The 26,343-nt window shown below is 50.9% G+C and overlaps 1 long non-coding RNA gene across 1 annotated transcript; it reads left to right on the top strand.

Annotated features, from left to right (window-relative positions):
- The first annotated feature begins 14,862 nt into the window (after positions 1-14,862).
- LOC141041623 (uncharacterized) lies at positions 14,863-18,107 on the top strand. Its single transcript, XR_012202357.1, has 2 exons — positions 14,863-15,717; positions 17,832-18,107. It is a non-coding gene; the product is annotated as an uncharacterized lncRNA (long non-coding RNA).
- The last annotated feature ends 8,236 nt before the right edge of the window (positions 18,108-26,343 follow it).

The following is a 26,343-nucleotide window of genomic DNA, read 5'->3' as shown; positions in this document are numbered from 1 at the left end:
TTTGCTGGAGTAATACCTTTCCCTATCATAGTCACTCCATGAGTTCTGGCTTGTCTTCAACTGAGAACACCGAATAGTGAATCGAGTCCGCATTGTGATTCGACAACTCTTAGTAATCTTCATTGCTTACGAGTTTAATACTCCATCATGTCATTCCTAGCCTTATCGGCTACATCATTATCGTGCTAAATTTAACTGTGCTACCTGGTTCTTCCCGGAGCACAAATTGCGATGGTGAGCTAATCTTATGTCGATCTTCCTCGTCATATCATTTCTCCTTGAACAACAAACTTGATTTCGAGTTTGTGTCATACCCATGGTTCCAATAACATTTCGCTTCATCGTTCCTTTGACTGGATGTCATCGCCGATCGATTACATCTTCATGAAATTTCTCTACAAATGTGACGTGATCATCATCAACATTATGAGATCTTCCAGGATAACAATTGAATTCATGATGAGAAGTACCACCTTGCCCTCGACGATTTGTATTATCATCGACCACTTTATTTCCCTCCGTTCAACACAAACTTCTTTGTGTTTTGTGTATACCTTGAGTTCCTTGCTATCCAGCATTTGTTCTTCTTTACCTTGGAGTATTAATGTCTTCTATATAAAGAATATTGTGAGGATTTCTCCACCTCTTAAGAATTCTTGGTATAGTGATAGTTCTCATCATCACCATTCTTTCTTGGTCCCAGTGTTTATTCTAACCGGGATACCAACAAGTGAACAGTGTTGTTTGAATTCTGCACTTCTAGCAACCCTATTGCTTTGAAGTTAATGACCGACAGTTCATTCTTAGCCTATCGGTTATTGGATCACCATTCTAACAATTGATCAGGCTACCTATGCCCATATTTCGGGCGCACCTGTCAACCGATGTTTAATCGAGTATGTTTTCCTAAGCATGCCTCATTATATCATTTGATCTGACAAATGTTATCTCCTTGTTCACATAATTGTGGAAATCCATCTTTTGGAAATCTCATTGAATTTTCGCTAAGTTCATCAGCCACCTCCTCATCCTCTCCTTGGTTTAATGATGAACTCATGTTCTGGAACTCGCTTCCATAGTTCATCTCCCAAGAATGTTACAATATCATCTCGTTTAATTTGCGTTGCTCCTTTTCTTCTTAGGCTTCCTGAGTCTAAGGTATCCTGACACCAATCAGATCGGAATCTCGGTCAGATATGATGGTTGGAACATATTCCCAAGAGTTATAACATTGGTCTTTGACCCGATAAGGTGATGTCATGCCTAGCACACCTGGCCGGAGGACCTATTGTTATAGTTTTCCTTTTTAGCAAGGTTATCTATTCTTCCATGAGGAAATGGTAAGACTTATTCTAGAAGTTGTTCCTGATGAATCCTTCGTGTATCCAAAGTCTGAACTTTGCTTGAAGACCATGTCAATGCTATCTCGAAGCATGTCTGTGGTACTCCGATCATCAATAAGCACCTTTGAAGCGCAATGCCAAATTTTCTTTATCTATTATCCAAACACCATTGTATGGGTAACGTCATGAAATTCCTCTCCACTTACCTAAATGGGTTTATAATTTCCATCCTGTCATGGATATCATGCTCTGCATGTCCTTGGGAAGGATATACCCCTCAGATATGTGTTTAAACACATTTCCTTTCCATTGTTCTGTTTAATCTGCTAGTCACATTTTCCTTTCCATTGATTTGTTTAACCTTTCTTGTGATCCATATGATCTAAGCAGTAATATTCTTCTGCTTATGTAAACACCTCGGTGTACAACTCTGTCAGTAAGACCTTGTTACTATTGTTGATGACATTCCGGTAGCCACCGATGGACGAGAACTTTGCCTATTGGTCCGCCTCGTCTTAACGAGCAGGAAAATGGTTCTCTTCGTCCCTCGCCCTTGGTACCAACGTTGTTGCCAACATAACTGACTGGCTATCCTCTGACTTGCCTTGTTATCATGACCGTGCAAATGTAAGCACCCTTCCTATTTTTAACCCACATGGTGGGCCCATAACCCACAGTTCCACAGGATCGAAACCTGACTCTCCTATACATCCCCGTTTTCTGAGTTATTCCTTGCGCTTGGCTTCGTATGTAATTCACGAGCCATATTCCTAGTGATCTATTCTGTGATCAGATGCAATACTTATTCCCATTGCTCTGAACCCCATTCACTCTCTATTTCAGGCAACCAACGATTGCCTACCAGGTTGAAGCTTCTTATCACAACTCCTTACCTTGCTCTCGACGTCTTTCTCAAATTTCTACTCGAGATATGCCTCTACGCCACGTTCACTGAGATAGCCCCCAGGTACCTATCTTGTGTTGAGCTCCGTCCTTCTCGAGTCGTTCCCCCTTACTTCACCCCTTAAATCTCGGGATGAGATTTCTTGTAGTGGAGGAGAATTGTGACGCCCGGATAATTAGGCTACAGTAATTCCCTGCTAATGATGCCACATCATCATGATTACTGTTGTTAAACTCGCGTTGGTTTGAACCGGTCCAAATTCAAATTTAAATTAAAGTTAAGTTCCAAAATTATCAAACATGCAAGTAAAAATGTTCAAGTTGTTGTAAATAATCATTTGGTAATATTAGTGGAGAAATCATCTTTTTACAAAATGGCTAAATGCTTTAAAAATAAATAAAACATAAAAGTTTTTGAAAGAAAAGAAACCAAAAAAAAGGAGAAAAGAACCCCCCCTAATGGGCCACGGCCAACCTAGCCACCAGTCAAGCCGACCCAATCCCCACACCCCTCCCTGGCCTATATGGCCCGGCTCCCCCCGACCTAACCCTAGCGGTCCCTCCCCACTTCCCCCATGATTCCCCCCCCCCCCACGACCTCTCCCACTCCTCGTTCTGGATCGGGATCGGGGCACCCGACGCCCCGGCACGTCCCCGCCGCCTCGCCGTTCGCCGGACCTCCTCATCTCCTCCCCAACATGCTCTATCGACCAGCTCGCCTCCTTGTCCGGCCTCGACCGGTGCTCGCCTCCGATGCCACTTCCGCGCCGGTGTCTGGCCATCTCGGTCGCGTCGCCGTGGCCTTGGTGAGCACGCCCGCACCCGAGGGCTGCCGCCTCCGCCACGCACCTTCTCCGTCGTCCCCGCGCCGCGCCTCCCCAAGCCTCTGCTCTACCTCGCGCCTGCCGGCCCGTCCGGCTGCCGGACCTCACCTGCAGGGTCCATCCGGCCTCCGCGAGCCCTCCTCTGCAACGATGTAAGCATCCGGCTCCCCTGGCCTCTCCCCTCTCCTCCCCGTGCCCTCCAGTGCCGGTTGCTGCTACCTCCGCCGTAGTTGCCGCCTTCCGTCGCCCCCGGCGTTGTTTCGGCAGCTCCTAGCTCCAGACGACGGACGACTCGACGCGGCGCATCGCGCTTGTCCGTTTGACGCCCGAGCTGGCCCTTTTGGTCACCGGAGCTACTGGCTCCGCGCGTGCCGCCGTCCTCTGAACTCACGCGCACACACGTTCTAACACTGGGTTGACCCACTGATGTGTGGGCCCGCCCGGTTGAACCGTTCCCTTAACCACCTAATTAGAACCTAATAAAACTGTTTAGTTGAGTAATTGAAAATGACATGTGGAACCATTTCATTTAAAAGCCTGTTTAAAAACATCTAAGTCAATGACATGTGGCCCCCCACTTAATCTATTAAATTAATTAAACTGTTAATTTACCCTATCTCTATGACAGCTGGGTCCCACCAGCCAGCTTAACCAGTCAACGTTGGCCTAGTCAATTGCTGACTAGACTATTGACTTTGACCCTCACCCCACCCGTCATACACTGTGGCTGGCACTGCATTATGTGGCAAAAGTATTTACTGATTATATTTTTGGAATATAAATAAATCCATAAACTGAATAAACCTTTGAAAAATTTATATAAAATAAACCGCAGCTCGGATGAAAATACTTTGTGCATGAAAGTTGCTCAAAACAACAAGACGAATCCGGATACGCAACCCATTTGTCCGCCACACATCCCTAGCATAGCAAACACGCAACTTTCCCCCTCCGGTTCATCTGTCCAAAAACGCGAAACACCGGGAATACTTTCCCGGATGTTTCCCCCCTTCGCCAGTGTCGCCTAGTACTGCGTTAGGTCACCCCTAGCACCGCGTATTTCCATGTTATGCTTTGTGATGCTTTGATTGCTCTGTTATTTATTGTGTTCCCCCTCTGTTACTTCTTTCCGGTAGACCCCGAGACCACTGCCGGTACCCATATGATCGACTACATCGACGACGAACCCTTCTCTTGCCAGAGCAACCAGGCAAGCCCCCCCCTTTGATCATCCCGACATCGCCCATTCGATTCTCTCATGCTTGCATTAGATTTTGCTACTGTTATTGTTTGCTCCTATTCTGATGCATAGCCTGTTTATTGTAACATGCTGTTGTTACCTACCTGCTTATCCTAAACTGTTTAGTATAGGCTGGGTAGAGACCCATCAGAGACCCCCACTTTGTCCCGACTGCCCTGCTGGATTATCAGAAGACCCGATCAACGGGATCGAAGACCAGGCCCCGGCACCGGACATCACTTTCCCCTTGGTGTTAGACACACATTTACTATGGTTACCATGACTTTACACTGAACAATGTTACTAAAGACGGGTCGGCCCTGAGGGGTACCCGCGCGAGCTTAATTGCGAGTGATGAGGAGTCGGGTTGACCTGGATGGTGCCCGCGAGATAATTATGAGGCGTGGCCGGGCATTCCTAGCCCTTGCCGCAAGTCCTCGAGATGGGGCGACGGGGTCACATCTTTCGTGAGTCTCTGCTTGTTACCGCGCGTTCCTAATCCACAATGATTTGGATATTTGATCCGAGGGGCCTTTGGCCTGATAGCACTAACCATCACGTGGACATAGTATGGGTGTTCTGCGTCATATACATCAGCCGAAGCTTAATAGACGTCAGCGACTGAGCGGCGCGCGCCGGGTTGGACTGCGTAAGCACCTGCCTTTTTTAAGGAGGTAGCTAGGTCTACTCACCGGCCGCCCACGCAATGTGCAGGAGTTCCCAGGAGATGGCCCATGACCCCTGGGGGCATAAGTTTAGTCCGGCGTGCTTGACCTCTCTATTAAGCCTAGGTCGGGTTGCGGCGTATTGTTTGGCCGAGGCCGGGCATGACCCAGGAAAGTGTGTCCGGCCGGAGTTAATCGAGCGTGATGGGTAAGTTGGTGCACCCCTGCAGGGAAGAAAACATCTATCGATAGCCTGTCCTACGGTAACGGACACTCGAAGTTGTATCCCGATCGATACAACTAGAACTGGATACTTGAGATGAGACATGGATATGAGAAATGGATAGTATGGCTCTGGGATTGCTTTCTCGCAGGGAGTCGAGAAAGGATCTCTGGCCGACGTTGATAACACTACTACTACTTTACTTTATGCTACTCTACTCCCTCCTGTTGCTGCAAGATGGTGGTTTCCAGAAGATGCTAGTCTTCGATAGGACTAGCTTATCCCCCTTTTATTCTGGCATTTCTGCAGCCCAGTCCACATATACAGCCTTTCTTTGATAATGTTGCATATGTAGTGTAGATCCTTGCTTGCTGAGTACTTCGGATGAGTACTCACGGTTGCTTTGCTTCCTATTTTCCCCTTCTTCCATTCTTCTCGGATGTCGCAACCAGATGGTGGAGCCCAGGATCGGGACGACACCACCGACGACTACTACAACCCCGAGGGTGCTTACTACTACGTGGAGACCGCCGACGACTAGGAGTAGTTAGGAGTCTCCCAGGCAGGAGGCCTTGCCTTTTCGATTGTTGTTGCTTTTGTGCTAGCCTTCTTAAGGCAAACTTGTTTAACTTATGTCTGTACTCAGATAGTGTTGCTTCTGCTGACTCGTCTATGATCGAGCACTTGTATTCGAGCCCTCGAGGCCCCTGGCTTGTATTATGATGCTTGTATGACTTATTTTATTTTTAGAGTTTTGTTGTGATATCTTCCCGTGAGTCCCTGATCTTGATCGTACACGTTTGCATTTATGATTACTGTACGATTGAATTGGGGGCGTCACACATGTTCAGCTCTTGTGCACTAAGATTTTGTAATTATGTATTTTGCCAATATGATAAGCTGAGTGGGCACCTCGGCTGTGATTTTGTTTCAACCAATGGCAACTCTTTTTTCGCCTTGTGCATCCTCAACTTCTTTTCTTAAGATTTGGCACTTGTATTTTTAATAATTGATTGCTTCACTTCTTTGCCTTTTGTAGCCAATGTCAACACTTTAATTGGCACTTTTTCATTTGAGATCAAATCTGAAGTTGCACTCTTATGACCATCTATTTTAACACGGTAAACTTGCTTGACCACCTCTTTCTTCTTTCTTGAGCTCTCGACCAATTCCTTATGATTGAAACGGTCTTTAACATGTGATTGTTCAAATGTTGATCTTCTAGGAGCTGCATAATATTGGTGAGATGGTCTAAAATAAGATGGAGAATGTGCCCTTGTATCATACCTCTCCCATGATGGACACGGATCTACATGTGCATAGGGAGGCATCCACGACATTGGCATTGACAGCCCAAAATAAGGATATGAATATGTTGCATTGAAATTCTCACTTTGCCAATACTGATCCTCATATTTGCGCCTAGGGGGCGATCTTGGTTTCTAGCCGATAAGCGTTCTTCTCTTCACTCTTCTTTTGATATTTATCCAATAGTTCAGCGAAGGTGATTTTTGATCTCTTACACTTGCGCTTATTTCGGCCTTTGTTTTCTTTTGGTTTGTTTTCATTGATCATTGGATTTGCTTGTCGCCCCCCAGTCCTTGGCGTCTTCATTGTAGCCTCGATGGAATTCTCGCCCTCATGATTATGTTCATTATTCTCTTCAATAACTTCTTTACTTGAAAGCTTGATCCTGTCACATGCAGCTTTACCTTCTCTTTAAATGGATCGGCTTGAAGCAGCTGATGCAAAAACTTTTTGCCATCAGGACCAATTGGAATAGACTGGTCATCTCTTGGTGTTTCAACAAATTTCAATCGTCCTTTTTCAATGGCCGATTTAACTATTTGACGAAACATGTTGCAATCCTCAAAATTATGCTTGGACGAATCATGTAACTTACAATACATTCGTCCCTGGATTGATGGCTTGACATGGTGATCAAGAATTCTAATGTAATTATTTTTCAGCAACAAATCAAATATTTGATCACACATCCTTGAATTGAATGCATACTTCTTATTGTTTAGACGGTCTTGCTGTGAGAACAGCTTCGGAGGTAAGCAAATGAATGGTTCAGATTTGGAATCTCCCCATTCGGCTATGCAATGTGTTTTGCACTCTATATCCGATGTCTTTCGATAAGATATCATAATAGCATCGGTTTTCTCAAAAGAATTTGACCTTGGCTTTAAATTTCTGAAACGAAAATAGTTAGAGCATAGATGTCTCAATGGAGACCAAATGCAAGCCAAGTAATAAATAAGCAAAGCTACCCAATTAGATATGAACTTTAGATAAAGCAATAGGGAAATTCTTGGCTGCAATAATAAGTCACTATCGGTCTTTATAAATGGCGCAATGGGTTGACCGATATGCTCAATAACAACTTTATTGCTAACAAGTAAATTACCCTTCTTCATTGGTCTTTCAAAATTACTTATGAGGATTTTTCTAATAGATGCATCAACAATAAAGTTCTGACCAAATCTGAAAATAGGTAAATTACTTGCTAAACATACCTCTTCAAATATCTAGGGAGAGCATGATGGTGGTGTGACCTGAACAATATCTTGCTCCGCCTTTGGATGGCTCCCCAACGACTCTTCATCATCTTTTTCTTGATTCTGTGCATCCTTACATTGAAGATTTTTGTCGGCCGAACTTTGTTCGGCTACTTGTTCTTGTCCTTGAAATTCATCAGTTACTATGGCACGGAACTCATAGGGTAGGAAGTAGGTTCCCTTAACTTCAGAAAAATCAAACATGGTCGTTTTGTTATGCTTGCCATGCCCTTTCTCAATAATGCTTGCCTCTTTGGATTTGATGGACTCACAATATATACTACCTTATTCGGCTTTTTCAATTGAAGCACTTTCATGTTCCGACTCATCCTTCTTTTCATTGATTCTACCAATTGGCAATGCTTCTTTTATTTGAGCCAATTCTTTTTCTGTTTCTTTCTGGCGGCGAGCGGCAAAATTTTCTGTAAGTTTTTTTTCTCAATTTCATCCCACTCCGGATATGATTGCCCCCCAATGCTTTTAGATTCTTTCAGCAATGGCATATGAGTGTTGCCGAAATTCTGCAATTGTGTAGGTGGTTTATAATATGATGTAGTACTAGGTGAAGGCATATGCAATGTTGTAAAACCATATTTTTATTCACCAATTTTATTGCAAAACTCTAGCTTTTATTGCCGCATAATCAGGAAATAGCCCCTTTTCTTGATTTTCAAGGCAAAGAGCATTAATCCTCTTATTTCAAGCTAGACTCTTCAATGCAGCCCCCAGTACCTCATCTTCTACAATATTGGGCACAACCGCTCCTGTAAAATTTACGTTTATTCGTCTATGACCAGGAAGGTGTGAAGCCGAATTATGAACATCTACAGTTGTGTATGGTGCTGAAAAATTACTAACATGAGGTGTAGCATATGACGGTTGAGAGTAATTGGCCGAATAGCTAGTAGTAGCATGGCCAATTCTCCCATCCATCGGCATGGCTGATGTCGGCGTTCTAGGAACGGGGGTCCCCAGACTTGCCTGCCTGCGGCCCATGGCGTGGCTCCACTAGCGGCCTGGTATGGCCCATCTTCACCAGTAGACACTCAAGACCCTCGCGAGGCGGGCGACACAAGACCTCCTCAGGGGCAGCCTCACTAGGCTGGCTCGCGAGGAGCGGAGAGATCAAGGCGAGGGGCACCTCGTGAGGTTCCCGTGACGTGAGCCATGACGACCAAGGCCAGGCGGGCGCCAGGCCGGCGCCAGCGGGCGTAGAGTACTGGTTTCCTCTTCGGTGCTAAAGGAGCAGGCGCAGGCGAGGAGTCCTGAGGCATCAGGCAAAGGTTTCCATATCGGTGCAACGAGACCAAGACCAGCAGGACGGCAGGATGGAGGTCATCGCGGAGCCCATGACGGCGTCACCACCAGAGCCTTTGATAGGCGAAGACCACCTTTTGTCAGGATAGCTTGTACTAGCTGCCCCCCTTCAAATTGGCCATTGTGGGATCCCTTCCCGCCTAATATTTGGGAAGAGGACCCGGGCCTCTATAAATAGGATTAGCCACCACCGTAGGAGGCAACTGATTCGGTCCCAATTGATCTTGGATCAGACCCATTCCATCCGCACACACACAAGCTCATCGAGCTCAAGAACGCCTCTCCTCAGGAGGTAGTTCTTCCCTTGTACTTGTTCATCTAGCCTACAAGGCAATCCACCACACCACACTAGAGTAGGGTATTACACCACATCGGTGGCCCGAACCAGTATAAACTCTTGTGTCCCTTGTTCTTCGGGTTCGGCGAGCTAGGCTTCGAGATTGTGGTGAGAGCGTGAGCTAGGGGGAGAGAGATCTTCGTGCGCACCCCAGAGTTTGAACCTTAAGGGTTTTTCCGGAACCCGTAATCCAACATTTGGAGCGCCAGGTAGGGGTGCACCGAAGCCTCTCTTCCATCAGCCGATCTGCCAACACCCCGCGGCACCGATATCGGGCGACCCGAGGACCAACGCCGACCAGTGGGCAGCTTGGCCCGTCAGGGCGGCACCATCTGCCCAAGAAGACCTCAACTCTGCACTCCAAGCGGCCCGCACACCACCGAACGCCGTGGGGCGTGGGCGGCACGGTCCGGCGGCTTCCACCCTTACACCGCGGCGCGCGTGGGCCGCCGCAAGGGCCTCAAGCTACACGACAGCGATGCCGCCACACACCCGACGGGAATACGCGAACATGAGAGCCGCGCTCATAGTGGCACGGGAGCTGCTGCGGTGCCGGCTGGCGGAGAGCGGCCGCGATGCGTTGCTGGAGCGCGTCGTTGAGCTGTTGGACGCTGCAACCAGGGGTACGCCACCTTTCTGTTCCTTACCTACGCCTCAAGTTGTGGCCAGATTGCACAGTGGGCCTCGCCGCGCCCGCATGCTCCCAGGCGCACCAGGAGGGTTCATCGGCGTCGACGCGGCCAGCGGTTCGGCCACCCGGCCGCACCTGTGCTTCCCGCAATGGGCGCGGTCACGAGCGTTGCCCCCCGCGGCCCCAGTGGGATGCCACCCTACTACCCCCAGGGCGGCGCGCTGGGCCTGGCGGCATGGAGCGCGGGGCGTCTCAGCGGGGGTTCCGGGGCGACGGCTCCGGAGGCCTATGTGCCCCGCATGATGGACCGGGAGTACACGCCGGAGGATGACCCCGGCTCGTTCCTTGAGCCGGGTTGGGAAGAGGAGATGCTGGAAGTAGAGGCCTTCCAAGAGCCACCCAGGAGCCTCGCTGACCTCGGCAACGACAACAACCGCAGGGTACCGCTAATCTCTCAGGAGCAGGCTTACGCTAACCATGGGTCATAGGTGGATCAGGTCACAGTGGTGCATGACGACCCTAGCGCGGCAGCCTCACTTCCACCAGGGGAAGCGCATGGGAGGGGCCTGGAGCAAGGCCGCTCTCCGCATCGCACAGAGCAAGGCACCGCCCGGAGGTAGGTCCTCTGTCCCCTGGTAGGGGGCCCGTGGTCGCCGAGGGCGCCGCTAGGGTCCCCTTTGCCCCTTGGCATCGTCCTGGTTTCCGGACGCCCCAACGGTGGTCGAGGGCGGTGCAAGGCGGGGCCCTCGTCTGGCGATATGAAGCAAGGCTCGCGCCTGTGAAGGTCTCCGCCCGTGACACTCTCACGTAATAATGAGTGGGGTTGTACACGCCCGGGAGTCTCCGGAGAGCCGCCATCGGTCCTCGGGGGCTCCCGCCCACGTCCTAGTGGAAGCACCATGCTCCGTGCTGGCCGTCGACACTGTCCCCCAATGACTATGCTCATGGCCTGTGAAAGCACTTAGCTCCGTGCTGGTGGGAAGACAAGAAGACTAGCTAGGTGCCGGACGCGGCCATTTTCTTTCGACCTCTTTTTTGTAGCTCAAATTTGCAGCCTTTGATTTTTGAATTTGAAGTCGTAGTTTCATTTGCAATCGTGGGGGGTGCCTTTTCTCGTTCATGGTGATTTGGTGAGTTTCTGGATTCGTGCATTGTTTTGAGATTCGCGCCTGCTACCTCGCCCCTTCCGAGCACCTCGCGAGCGGGGGCTGGGCGTGGCATGCACGCACTACGCGCGCACCCCGCCATGGCTAGCGCTCGCTCCTCACAAGGCCCTCTCGGGCGGACTAGCAGACCCCTCAGGAGACCAAAACCTCGCGAGCCCGCAAAGGACTCCCCTCGGAAGAAATGCACATCCGCAGCTGCCAAACCAGTTTGAAGCCCGACTGGACTAAGGTAAGTTACGACAGCAAGCCCACAAGGGGCTCGTGAGCTCACAAAAGCGCGTTTCAAGCCTAGCCTGAGAACTAAAATAGTAGTCCGTTTACATGAGGGGCTCCCCCTCCCCAAAATGCTCTTACATCATGAGGGGCCACGCCCAAGCTTTTGCGTGCAGGTTCAAAATAAAGGGGTGCAGGCTCAGTCGGACATGTCGCTCGCCGCGTCTTCTGAATCACTCCCAGACATGCTACTGGCGCTGTCGCTGGCGCTATCTTCAATGTCATCAACCGCGCCGCCCTCATCCACCACGACCACCACCGCGTCATCATCAGAAGCAAAGGCCCTGACTAGAGCATCTACATTGCCATCCACCGAGCGCTAGGTTGTCCCGGATGACCTCGGGCACCGGGGCGATGGCGGCGTCAAAGTCAAAGTCAAGATTGATGTTCTAGAGATGGCTGAAAATGCGGGAAAACGCACGCCCGAGGAGGCCTCGGCTCTTCTCCTCGACAAGCTCACGAGCCCTCTCAGCCCGGTTCTCCAGGCGCGTCACGACATCAGTAAAGAAGCGGAGGTGGCTGGCATAGTCTTCTGCATGGGGATGAGGGGCGTGCTCATCGCAAATGGCGCCTAGCGCCTGATTGGCCCTCGTCCTGAGGTCCCGAAGCATGGGAGTATGCTCACGCAGTAACATCTGCCGGCGGAGCGCCTCTTCCCTGCTCTGCTGTGCGAAGGACTCGGCGTTGGCAACTCCCTGCTGGAGCGGGAGCAGCGCGACACGGGCGGAGGCCAACTCCTGCATGTAGATCAAGGCAGCTGCTGCGGCCTTCTCGCGCTGCTCCGCCTCGGCCAACCTTGACCTGAGGGTGGTGGTCCTGCCTTCAGCCTCAGCTTCCACGAGCTTCAGCTTCAGGTCATACCTGCTGGCGAGATCAGCACAAGCCCCGACCACCCTGCGGTCAACTTCTTCCTGGGTCCTGGCCTCGCGCGCTGGCAGCATCTTCCGCTTCGGCAACCTGACGCTCCCTCGTCTCCAACCGCTCAAGCTCGAGGCTACGCTCCATGGCCTCCAGCATCAGCGCTTCCTCGCGCCTCAAGATCTCCTCCTCATCAGATGGCACCCCCTTCATCGACGCCAAAGCAGCTCTGCGCGCCTCCACTTGCTGCTCCAGGGAGGCATTCAGGGCCAGGAGCTCCTGCATGTGCTTCTCGGCGACCTCGTGGCGGTGGTCTGCCTCCCTGGCCTCCTCCAAGGCCCGGGCGCTGGCTTCGCGCGAGGTTGCAAGGGATGCCTCGACCTTCGCATTGGCGTGCTCGCGCTAAAGGCGCCCGAGGTTGATGGCCATCTTCAGTCGATGCCATTCGTCCATCAACCGGAGACTCTCAACTTCAAGGCGGGCGTCGACATCCACAAGCTCTTCCCCGAGCCGGCTCAGCGCACCCATCGCCTCCTGGAAGAGCTCGTGACGGACGGCACCCCGCTCGCGCACGAGCTCGAACGCATGACCGGGCCCGCCCTCCCATGCCAGGAGTCATTGAAGAGGTCCGAGGTGGCTCGCCTCCTCCCAGCAGGGGGCTGGGGGCCGGCGCCTTGCCAGACGCCCTTCGGGCCCCGTCGGGAGACCTGGGGGGGAAGCGGCTCGTTGCCTGAAGGAGAGGCCAGGGCTGAGGCCACCCAACCGCGATCGACAACCAGAGGAGGAGCCCTTGGCACACCTTCCGCACCCCAGGCAAGGCCGCGAAGGAGGGACAACAAGAACGCGGGTTCGAGGTGCCAGGCTGGCGCGCCTGCCTCTCCGGCCGACCTCGTGCCAAATGCGGCATGCTGGCTTGGGGCGCTCAAGGCCGGCACGGACTCGAGGTAGGAGGAGGTTGCTTCTCGGGAGATTTCGCCGCCTTAGCAGAAGAGACTCTGAGGAGCCATAGTTAGGAGGGGAAGCAGCACTCGAGAAATTGCAAAGATAAGGTACTCACTCGTCTATGGTGATATACTTCCTCTGTTTCAATGGCCGGAAGGCATCACCGCTGTAGCTTGGAGATCCCTTCCTCTTCCGGAGCGCATCGAAGTTCAGTCGGAGCCAGCCGAAGCCCTGGGTACGGTCACCAGCACCGGGCGCGACTGGAGTAACTCCTGAGGAGGCGGTCTCAAGGGTGCTGAACTGCATGGAGACCTTGGCCTTCGCCTCGTGGCGACCCGCCGGGGCCTCGGGGGCTGCAGCCTCAGGAGTATCGAGCTGCGATGCCCCTCCGGCCGTTTCCTCAGGACCCGTGGCCCGTGGGACGACCCTTCAGGAGCCCCGAGCGGCGCCGATTCATCAGTAGCCGCGTCGCCAGTGGCCGACGGTGGTCGCCCCCTTGCGCCCACTTCTGGGGAGATGACTGCGCTGACAGTAGGCAAGGGAGTCACGAAGACAGCGCTCTCGCGAGGCCCTTCAAGACCAGCCGAACGTAGTCCCCACTCATCGGAAGGGGGCATCTGCCTCGCGAACTCCACCTTGTTCGAGCAGCAGTACAAGAGACAACTCTCCTCCGGCATGTTGGCTGGTGACGAGTCGCCCGTCAGGATCTCGAGCACAGTTTGTCGCGCCTTAGAAGGAAGCCTGGACTCGTGAAGCCTCATGCGGTCCTTGCTGCTGGACAAGGTCCACATTGGTCGAGAATGGTGCTGGAGCGGAGCAACACGGCGCCGGACGAACTCCTTCACCACCATGGGTGTAGTCACATCAAGATCCTTCAGCCTCTTCAACTGGCGCCAGACATGGGCAAGGCGCGGATCAGCGAGCCTCTCGTGGCCCCAGCCGGAGCTAGGAACGGCGGGCGCCAACGAAAGCGAGAGCAGGGGGCTGAGCAGCCGACGTCCACAAACACCCACCGCTTCCGGAACCCGCTCACAGATGGCGGGTGTGACGCCCCAAGACCGACGCTCTAGAAGTCTTCCACCTATTTTATTGTCACCGTGTGTTTTCTTTTTGTTTGTTACATTCATCATGACATCATGCGCATTGCATCTGCATGTTTTCATAAAAATTGCATCCACTCGTAGTTTCCGCTTCTTCCTTGTCTCGATTGACCTTCTATCAGATCAACCGGACCGCTCTCTTCTCTCTCTTTTCTGAGCCCATCAAACCCCTTGTCTTCGTTGACCGTTCCCGACCAATCGGGTTTTCGCTTCCCTCTTGATCGTGACCGCCTAACCCCTCTTTGCACAGTGCATAGACCCCTCTCGTGCGTCCAACAGATGTCCCAAACCCAACCCGCTCAGTCGTCACCGTTGGGTCCGGATCATACCCAAACATCTATAAAACATCTCCATTTTCTTAATTGGACTTCCTAACCTATATTTTCTCAGCCGTCCGATTACGATCGGAGGGGCTAGAATACCCCTACCCAAATCGACTAGCTATATATAAGGGGGGGCAACCCTAGATTTTAGGCAGGCTGTCCCGTCAACCTCATCGCCGCCGCCACTCCACCAAATCCTCTTCCTCGGGATCTCCCCCACTCCAAATCAGCAGCACCACCTTCCCCTCCTCGATTTTGCTACCGAACCAACCAGCCACTCCTGTCGATCCACCAACCACAGCGCCTGCAGCCTCCTCCCCGCCTCCGTCCGGCCAGCCTCCTCCTCACCACTGGATCGAAGCCCCGTGCTCCCCACCACCTCGCCCTCGCGAGCACGACCACCGGGGCGCCACCTTGCCGGTCCTCTCGCGCGCCCGATGCTCAAGCTCCTCTGCCCAGGCGTCCCACGCACCTCAAGCCGTCGTCGTCCTTCGTCCATGGCCTCCTCCTCCTCCAGGCCTTCGCTGCCTCGTCTCGCTCCAGACCTGCTGCCGTGCTGCCGGCGGCCTGGTCCAAGAGCAGATGAGCGCCGCCCCTCCCCTTCCCCGTGCTCTTCCTCCCTCTAGTTCTTTCTCTGTCTCTCTCTGATTTCTCCTCTGTCTTTTTCTTCAGGCAATAGTTCCGCCATGGCCTGGTAGCACGTTCCGCCGCTCGGGGATCCGATCCGCGCCTCCCCTAGCCGGATCTGGACTCAGGCGACTCCCCGTGCTCCATTCCGCCGTTGCCGGTGTACCCCACGATCGCCTCGCCGGCCTTCCCTGCAGCCCGCCGCCGCTCCCCTTCAAGTCCCGCGCCCCTGCTTCGTCTCGTTGCGGGTGGAGCAGCGAGCCAAGCGCCCAGTCGCCCCAAGCAAGGACAGCGCCAAGTCCCGCTCCCGTTGACCGCTCCCCGCCTGCGTCGCGTGGCCCAGCGCCTCCTCCCTCGCCTCGATCTGGGCCTTGGCCCATGGTGAGGCCACCCCAGCACCCCTCCATTTTTTTCCTTCAGTTGGGCCAGATCTCAGTTTCGGCCCGAGTCACTGTTTTTTCCGCGAACGAATTTGCTGATTAATCAGAGAACTGCAGTTTTGCAGAAAAGCCCTTGCACTTCATGCATATCATAACTCACCAACCATGCATCATATGTAAAAACATTATATATGAAAAGTGCTTAGAATTTAATCTAGTTTCATATTTTCCAACTCTCATCCATGTTTAAAATGTTTAAACTTGCTGTTTGTTTAATTTTGCATAAATGCCATGTTAAAATGATTTATTTCATAACTAATTAACCATAGCTCTGAATTTAATAAACTTTATATGCAAATGGGGTGGAATAATGCATAGTTTAACATGGTGGCATTACTTTGCATGTTTAACCACAATAAAATATGATTTAGGGCAGAACAGTACCGAATTTGAAAAATGCATATGAGGATTTTCCGGAATTGTTTTTGTTGTTCCGGCCTCATTTAAACTTGCCTAGATAGGTAGTTTTCATATGCTTCACCCCTTGCCATGTTTAATAACATTTAATATTGTTGGGTACATAAACGAGAGAGAACTAAATACTTGATGTGGTGTTTCGTCAATATGCAACTCGTTGCATATTGAGCTCCACTTAATTTGTAGTATTGTTTGTGCACTTTGCCATGCCATGCCTCATTAAACCGGACATGCATCATACTTGATTTTGCATCATGTCATGCTTATGTGATGGTTGTTTACCATGTTGTTTGCTTCTTTTCGGTTGCGCTTCTCCTTGATAGTTCCGGTTACATTACGATTGTGAGGATTCGTTCGACTACGTTGGTTCGTCTACTTCATGGACTTGTTCCTCTTTCTTGCGGGATCTCAGGCAAGATGACCATTACCCTCGATATCACTTCTATCTTTGCTTGCTAGTTGTTCGTTCTAGCGCTATGTCGCGCTACCTACCACTTGTTTATCATGCCTCCCATATTTCCATGTCAAGCCTCTAACCCACCTTCCTAGCAAACCGTTGTTTGGCTATGTTACCACTTTGCTCAGCCCCTCTTATAGCGTTGTTAGTTGCAGCTGAAGTTGAAGAGTGCTCCATGTTGGAACATGATTATGTTGGGATATCACAATATCTCTTATTTTAATTAATGCATGTATATACTTGGTAAAGGGTGGAAGGCTCGACCTTATGCCTGGTGTTTTGTTCCACTCTTGCCGCCTTAGTTTCCGTCATACCGGTGTTATGTTCCTTGATTTTGCATTCTTACGCGGTTGAGGTTATGGGACCCCCTTGACAGTTCACTTTGAATAAAACTCCTCCAGCAAGGCCCAACCTTGGTTTTACATTTGCCTAACAACATATAACTTTCCCTTGGGGTTGCAAACCCGAGGGTCATCTTTATTTTAACCCCCCGGGCCAGTGCTCCTCTGAGTGTTGGTCCGAACTGGGCGATGTCCGGCGCCCCCTGGGCAACCAGGGTCTATGCCAATCCGACGTCTTGCCCATCCGGTGTGCCCTGAGAATGAGATACGTGCGACTCCTATCGGGATTTGTCGGCACATCGGGCGGTCTTGCTGGTCTTGTTTTACCATTGTCGAGATGTCTTGTAACCGGGATTCCGAGTCTGATTGGGTTGTTCCGGGAGAAGGAATATCCTTTGTTGATCGTGAGAGCTTGTGATGGGCTAAGTTGGGACACCCCTGCAGGGTATAAACTTTCGAGAGCCGTGCCCACGGTTATGTGGCAGATGGAAATTTGTTTATATCCGGTTGTAGAGAACTCGACACTTGACTTAATTAAAATGCATCAACCGCGTGTGTAGCCGTGATGGTCTCTTTTCGGCGGAGTCCGGGAAGTGAACACGGTTTGGGTTATGTTTGAACGTAAGTAGTTTCAGGATCACTTCTTGATCACTTCTAGCTTCACGACCGTTGCGTAGTTTCTCATCTTACTCTTGTATTCATATGTTAGCCACCATATTTGCTTAGCGCTTGCTGCAACCCCACCTCATTACCACATCCTACCCATAAGATTAAATAGTCTTGATCTCGCGGGTTTTGAGATTGTTGAGTCCTCGTGACTGACAGATACTACCAAAATAGTTGCAGGTGCCGATGATACCAGTGCAAGTGATGCTACCGAACTCAAGTGGGAGTTCTACGAGGACCTTGGTCGTTACTATGTTTCATTTCTTGATGATCAGTAGTGGAGCCCAGTTGGGATGATCGGGGATCTAGCATTTGGGGTTATCTTCTTTTCTTTTGGATTTGTCCGTAGTCGGACTATGTGTGTACTCTGAATGATGTATGAATTATTTGTTCATTGTGTGAAGTGGCGATTGTAAGCCAACCCTCTATTTATTCTATCCTTGTTCATTACATGGGATTGTGTGAAGATGACCCTTCTTGCGACAAAACCACAATGCGGTTATGCCTCTAAGTCGTGCCTCGACACGTGGGAGATATAGCCGCATCGTGGGCGTTATAGCGGGAGCTCGAAGTCAATACCTTAGTCGGCCGTCGCAGCCACAGCCTGGAAGCTCAACAATCCTGAGCACTGCCGAGGGTCGATCAGGTGCAGCGAGAAGAAATGGTGAAGTAGGGCCACGGAAGGAGCAATGCCCACCATGGCCTCGCTGACAAAGGCGAAGACAGCAAGAAGGACGATGGATTGGGATCTAGGTGCAGCATGTGGATCTGGTAATGGGAGAGCACGGCGTTGAAGAAGGTGGAGAAAGGGGGAATCAGGCCGGCCCATAAGGTGTCAAGAAAGATGTGGACCTCGGTGACTGTCCTATCAACAGAGGCGCGAGATGCGGGCCAGGCCACCATCTTCCCCCATTCGTTGAAGTCGACGGCGAGCACTGGGCGGACCTTGTCCATGGCTTCTTGGTTGAGCACCACCAACCGATCAACGACTGGTTCAAGGTTCGGAGGTGGTTCGGCCGAGGACTGGGACTTCTTCTTCCCTTTCTTCGTTCGGCTCGGCGCCATGATGACGGAGAGGACAGAGCTCAGGTCAGATTGGCAGAGGAGGCTGTTGTTTCGGGAAGGCGGAAGAGTTGGGGGAGTGCGTCGCCAGCGATGAAGGAGTAACTGTGTAGGTCGCGGCGGCCGCTGTCAGGACCCCGATCCTAAGTCACACCGTTCTAGCATGTAACACATCATATCACTTTGCGGCCTCACGCACGGTATTCCCACGGGTGCCACCTTACCTGGCCCGGGGCCATTTGCGCCTTTTGGCTCACGTATATGATAGTGTCGCTAGCATCCATATGACAGAGAACCTGGGCCGACATGACTAGTCGTGAACCCAAAGTGGCACTAACTTACAGGGACAGGCATACATGACCCAGCAACGAACGTGTCGGTAATCAGCGAGTGAATCCGGGCTGTAGTAGCTGGGCTAACAGGACTCCGGTAGACACCGCGTGATATTCACCTGAAGGGACAGACACAGGAACGAAGAAGGACACATGCCGGCCAACCTAAGTGTTCCAGAGCAGTAGCAAGCTACCATGGCTCAGTGGAATCACTAGGAGACATTCCCCGGTAAGAGAGGCTACCAAGGATAAACAACTAGGTTGTCGGATCCCACACATACCAAGCATTTCAAATCATACACACAATATGCTCAATATGTGCAAATACAACATGGCATCACAACAAAACTCTACAACTCAAAGTATTTATTCATTAGGCTCCGAAGAGCCAGATATTACAAACATGGGTCCAATGACCCAGCATTCAAGTCATACAAGAAACAAGCAAATGCGGAAGCTTAACTTGTCTGAGTACAGACAACTACAAATGATAAAGGCTGAGAAGCCTGACTATCTACAAGACCCTGCCGAGGGCACAAGATGGTAGCTGAGGTAACAAGCTAAATGTCGAAGTCCACGCGGAACGACTAGCGAGACTAATGTCTCTCTGCAAAAACATAAATTAAGCAAATGTGAGTACAAATGTACCCAGCAAGACTTACATCAGAGCTAACTACATATGCATCGGTATCAACAAAGGGGTGGTGGAGTTTCACTGCAGCAAGCCAGCTTTGACTCAGTGGCTATCCTGAACTACGACTGCAAGTAACTCTTTGAGGTGGCGCACACGAGTCCACATATTCACCATATCAATACACCACTATGGATCCGCTCCCGTCTCCCTACGAGAAGGCCATCCATAGCACTCACGCTTATCTTGCGCATTTTAGAGTATCCACTTTCACTTGTCCATGAACTGTACAGGCAACCCAGAAGTCCTTTACCGCGGACGCGGCTATTCGAATAGATGATGTTAACCCTGCAGGGGTGTACTTCTTCACACACGCTCTCACCACTTATCGCCATTTACACGACATGTACTCGGCAACCTTCAAGCGGAAGCCCGGCGAGGGTGTCGGCCACGACCTGAGTAACCACACAAGCCCCTAGTCCAGGTTTATCGCCTATTCAGGTTCCATCCGCAGAGAGTCCGGCCGAGGTTTCCACATACGGCCCCGAACGATGTGTGCAGGGTCCTGGGTCACCAAACGGGCGACTCGGTACACCGGGCCACGCGCCTACCGCATCACAGCCCACCCCTCGGGTCAGCGTTGCGCACGGCCTCCAGCATACTACAAACACCAGAAACTACTTGCAACTCCCGGACAGAGGACAGGGGCGGTTAATAAGTCGAGAGGGTCCATTGGTTTCGGGCCCAACGCGTGGTAGTAGCTGTTCATGGATCACAAACACAGAACTCAGTTCCTGAGGACAGTTTCAATGAGACAACCCACCATGTACTCCTACATGGCCTCTCACCGGTACCTTTACCAAATCGTGTTCACATACTTAGCTCTCAACAGTAGGACATGTTCACAACTTCCCAATTCATCCCCGATGAATCAGACCTGACACAACTCTAAGCAGTAGCAGGCATGACAAACAATCATGAATGAGTAGACACATCAGGGCTCAAACAACTCCTACTCATACTAGTGGGTTTCATCTATTTACTGTGGAAATGACAGGTCATGTAGAGGAAAAAGGGGTTCAACTACCGCAGCAAGAAACAGATGAATCATTCTTGTCCTAATGCAGTAAAAGAGAGCAGGAGCGGGAGAGCGGGATTGTATCGGAATGAACAAGGGGTTTTGCTTGCCTGGAACTTCTGAAGATAGTATAGCTCTTCATCGGTGTCATCGATCTCATCGTCGGTACCACGCCTACTGAGGGGGAACAATTACCGGCAACAGAGAGGAAACATAATCAATGCAATGCAACAATATGATGCATGATCATGACATGGCAATATGCTGTGATTTGAGCTAATGCAATTAACGGCAATTTAAATGAAGTTGGTTTGAATACAAGATTCAAATTCAAACTCCATATGTGATTATTCAAATGCCATTTAATTGATTTGACCTGATCAGTAGGCATAAGTTGCTCAAACATGCATGAAAATGGTACAGATGGATAGATTGGATTTTTTTGATAATTTTTCATATATAATTTATTTCATTCCGACCTACGGTTGATTTCTATGATTTTTAGAAGTTTTAACTATTTTCTGAAATAAATAAATCATTTCTGATTTATTTAAAATCCCAGAAAACATTTACAGCGTCAGCATGACGTTGGAGTGACGTCAGCGGGTCAACGGGTCGGTCCAGGTCAAACCTGACCAGTGGGACCCATATATGTCAGTGTCTAACTAAACCTAAGTTAATTAGCACTAATCTAATCCTAATCTAGATTAGTTAAGGCCCTGGGCCCACATGTCAGTATCAGCAGGGCTAATTAAGTTTAACTAACACTTAACCAAAATTAGCAGGGGCTAGGGCCAACTTGTCCGGACCCAGGGGAGGTCAAACCCCTGGTCAGCGGGGTCAAACCCACCGGCGACTCGACGCCGGCGAGGCCAGACGCTGCGGAGGGCCTCGGATTTGGTCCTCCGGTGACAAAATCAACGGCGGAGACGTGCTACACGTAGCTGGGGAGCTGTCGCATCCAGTGGTGCAAGTGGTTGGACACGAGGACACCGGAAACGACGCCTGCGAGCTCGAAAGCGGCGGCCGGAGTTCGGGCACGGCTTTGTGTCGAGCGACAAGACGGGCGGCGGTTGCTACAGGAACGTGAGGACGCGCTGATCACGGTTGTGTGCTCGGCTTCAAGCTACGTCGCTCTACCCATGGTGGCGATGAAGCGCAACGGCGGCGAGCTTCGGTGACGGTGGGGAATGGCACTACGGCATGCAAATGAGATGGAGAAGAGGGGGTTCGGGGGAGGAGCTCACGGCGGTTGCAACACGCTTCTCAGCAGGCTCGGGGAAGGCCGGACAGTGACGTGGCGTTGCCGGCAATCTCGGGCGCTGGAGGTTGAAGACGACGGCGATGGCAGCGTTGCAGGGGCTCCCGCGGTGTGTTGCTTGGTGAGGAGGAAGAGGTGGTCGAGGCGGAGCTCTTGGGCAGCTCCAGGGGGCGAGGGAGAGGCGATAGCCATGGCTATGGTGAGCGACGGCGATGGTGGCGCTCGGGTGGTTACGTGCGGGAGAGACAGAGGAGTGGGAGGAGGAGCGGACAGGCCAGAGGGGTCCGGAGTGATGCGTGGCGTCGTCTAGACTCGTAGGGGCAGTAGCGGGAAGCAGGAGGTGGCGGGGCGTGTGCTCGCGCGCGGCGGCCACGCACGCGCTATCCTCCTGGCGGGAGGTAGGTGGTGACTGGCAGAGGCGACTGGGTTGGGCCTCTGCTGGGCCGCCAGGTAAGCCCAGGTGAGGTTCCTCTCTCTATAACATTTCTTTTATGTTTTCTATTTTCTGTAGTTTGTTAGATTTGATTTGAAGCATCAAATCATTTAGAACTTTCTGTAAATTTTTATGTGAGCTCAGGAAAATATTCCAAGGCCACATGCAAACTTACAAAAAATATTTGAACTTTATCTCTTATATAACAGAAATAAGTCCAACTCAAATATGTTATTGATTTAATTCAAAGGCCCAAAATAAATATTTTAAAGCCTCCAAAAATATTGGTTTGAATTTTATTCTTGCCAATATTTTTCAAGGGTTAACATGAACATTTTCTTGGGCTTCTTTGAGAAGATTTTAATGGTGATCATTTTTAAAAGGTTTCTGAGGCTTTGAAACTTCCTCAATTCAAATTTCGTTTGAATTTAGACATGATCACATGAAGATCAAGCAAAGACAACAGGGGCTGAGCTAGGGCTGTGACAGATGCCCACGTCCCGTCAATCATCACGCGTCAATCAAGGCCGCAGGTGGTTGGGGCCCGCGGCACTCCGCACTTGCCCCTTGGCTTCCCCTCGAAACCAAGTCCGAGCGTGCCTTGGGCCCGGGGGCTACTGTCGGTGTTCTGGGAATGGGGGTCCCTAGACTTGCCTGCCTGCGTCCCACGGCGTGGCTCCACTAGCGGCCTGGTACGGCCCATCTTCACCAGCAGACACTCAAGAACCTCGCGAAGGGCCAAGCCTCGCGAGGCGGGTGACACAAGACCTCCTCAGGGGCAACCTCACTAGGCTGGCTCGCGAGGAGCGGAGAGATCAAGGCGAGGGGCACCTCGTGAGGTTCCCATGATGTGAGCCATGACGACCAAGACCAGGCGGGCGCCAGCGGGCGCAGAGTACCGGTTTCCTCTTCGGTGCTAAAGGAGCAGGCGCAGGCGAGGAGTCCCGAGGCATAAGGCAAAGGTTTCCATATCGGTGCAACGAGACCAAGACCAGCAGGACGGAAGGACGGAGGTCATCTCGGAGCCCACGATGGCGTCACCACCAGAGCCTTTGGCAGGCGAAGACCACCTTTTGTCATGATAGCTTGTATTAGCTGTCCCCCTTCAAATTGGCCGTTGTGGGATCCCTTCCCGCCTAATATTTGGGAAGAGGACACGTACCTCTATAAATAGGACTAGCCACCACCGTAGGAGGCAACTGATTCGGCCCCAACTGATCTTGGATCAGACCCATTCCATCCACACACACACAAGCTCATCGAGCTCAAGAACGCCTCTCCTCAGGAGGTAGTTCTTCCGTTGTACTTGTTCATCCAGCCTACAAGGCAATCCACCACACTACACTGGAGTAGGGTATTACACCAGATCGATGGCCCGAACAAATATAAACTCTTGCGTCCCTTGTTCTTCGGGTTCGGCGAGCTAGGCTTCGAGATCGTGGTGAGAGCGTGAGCGAGGGGGAGAGAGATCTTCGTGCGCACCCCAGAGTTCGAACCTTAAGGATTTTGCCAGAACCCGGAATCCAACAGCTGAACTAGTATATTGGAAATTAGTTGCCGATGAATAAAAAGGTGAAACACTTTGTAGCATGCTATTGGAAGTTCTTACAAGAGGTGTTTCAACTTGATTGACCAAACTCATCATGTTGTTCATCGGCATAATGATTTCTGGGGTTGTCGGTGCATGACAGTTGGAGTACATATGGTGCATGTTACTAGTATCATAAGAAGTTAAAGCATGTAAATTACTTTTAATCGGCCTTTGCACGTAATTAGATGCATTATTGAAAAAACTAGGGTTGGCCGATAGAGTATACTCATTGAACGATCTAGTAACTGTTGGGAATCGTAGCATAATTTAAAATTTTCGTACGCTCACCAAGATGCATCTATGGAGTCTACTAGCAACGAGGGGAAAGGAGTGCATCTACATACCCTTGTAGATCGCGAGCGGAAGCGTTCCAATGAACGTGGATGACGGAGTCGTACTCGCCGTGATCCAAATCACCGATGACCGAGTGCCGAACGGACGGCACCTCCGCGTTCAACACACGTACGGTGCAGCGACGTCTCCTCCTTCTTGATCTAGCAAGGGGGGAGGAGAGGTTGATGGAGATCCAACAGCACGATGGCGTGGTGATGGATGTAGCGGGTCTCCGGCAGGGCTTCGCCGAGCTTCTGCGAGAGAGAGAGAGGTGTTGCAGGGGAGGAGGGAGGCGCCCAAGGCTTAGATATTGCTGCCCTCCCTTCCCCCCCACTATATATAGGGCCAAGGGAGAGGGGCGCGCAGCCTTGCCCCTTCCTCCAAGGAAGGGTGCGGCCAGGGGGGAGTCCTTCCCCCCCAAGGCACCTCGGAGGTGCCTTCCCCTTTAGGACTCTCCCTTTTTTCTTATCTCTTGCGCATGGGCCTCTTGGGGCTGGTGCCCTTGGCCCATATAGGCCAAGGCGCACCCCTTACAGCCCATGTGCCCCCCAAGGCTGGTGGACCCCCTTGGTGGACCCCCAGACCCCTTTCGGCACTCCCGGTACAATACCGATAAAGCGCGAAACTTTTCCAGCGACCAAAATAAGACTTCCCATATATAAATCTTTACCTCCGGACCATTCCGGAACCTCTCGTGACGTCCGGGATCTCATCCGGGACTCCGAACAAATTTCGGGTTTCCGCATACATATATCTCTACAACCCTAGCGTCACCGGACCTTAAGTGTGTAGACCCTACGGGTTCGGGAGACATGCAGACATGACCGAGACGCCTCTCCGGTCAATAACCAACAGCGGGATCTGGATACCCATGTTGGCTCCCACATGTTCCACGATGATATCATCGGATGAACCACGGTGTCGAGGATTCAATCAATCCGTATGGAATTCCCTTTGTCAATCGGTATGTTACTTGCCCGAGATTCGATCGTCGGTATCCCAATACCTTGTTCAATCTCGTTACCGGCAAGTCTCTTTACTCGTACCGCAATGCATGATCCCGTGACTAACGCCTTAGTCACATTGAGCTCATTATGATGATGCATTACCGAGTGGGCCCAGAGATACCTCTCCGTCACACGGAGTGACAAATCCCAGTCTCGATCCGTGCCAACCCAACAGACACTTTCGGAGATACCCGTAATGCACCTTTATAGTCACCCAGTTACGTTGTGACGATTGGCACACCCAAAGCACTCCTACGGTATCCGGGAGTTGCACGATCTCATGGTCTAAGAAAAAGATACTTGACAATGGAAAAGCTCTAGCAAACGAAACTACACGATCTTTTATGCTATGCTTAGGATTGGGTCTTGTCCATCACATCATTCTCCTAATGATGTGATCCCGTTATCAATGACATCCAATGTCCATAGTCAGGAAACCATGACTATCTGTTGATCAACGAGCTAGTCAACTAGAGGCTTACTAGGGACAGGTTGTGGTCTATGTATTCACACATGTATTACGATTTCCGGACAATAAAATTATAGCATGAATAATAGACAATTACCATGAACAAAGAAATATAATAATAACCATTTATTATTGCCTCTAGGGCATATTTCCAACAGTCTCCCACTTGCACTAGAGTCAATAATCTAGTTCACATCACCATGTGATTAACACTCACTGGTCACATCACCATGTGACCAACATCTAAAGAGTTTACTAGAGTCAACAATCTAGTTCACATCACTATGTGATTATCACTCAATGTGTTCTGGTTTGGTCATGTTATGCTTGTGAGAGAGGTTATTAGTCAACGGGTCCGAACCTTTCAGAACCGTGTGCTTTACGAATATCTATGTCATCTTGTGGATGCTACCACGCGCTATTTGGAGCCATTTCAAATAATTGCTCTACTATACGAATCCGGTTTACTACTCAGAGTCATCCGGATTA

The sequence above is a fragment of the Aegilops tauschii genome, chromosome 2 (assembly GCF_002575655.3).
Source record: "Aegilops tauschii subsp. strangulata cultivar AL8/78 chromosome 2, Aet v6.0, whole genome shotgun sequence".
NCBI lineage: Eukaryota > Viridiplantae > Streptophyta > Magnoliopsida > Poales > Poaceae > Aegilops > Aegilops tauschii.
Note: the sequence above shows the minus strand (reverse complement) of the source record. Positions and strands in the feature narration are given on the sequence as shown.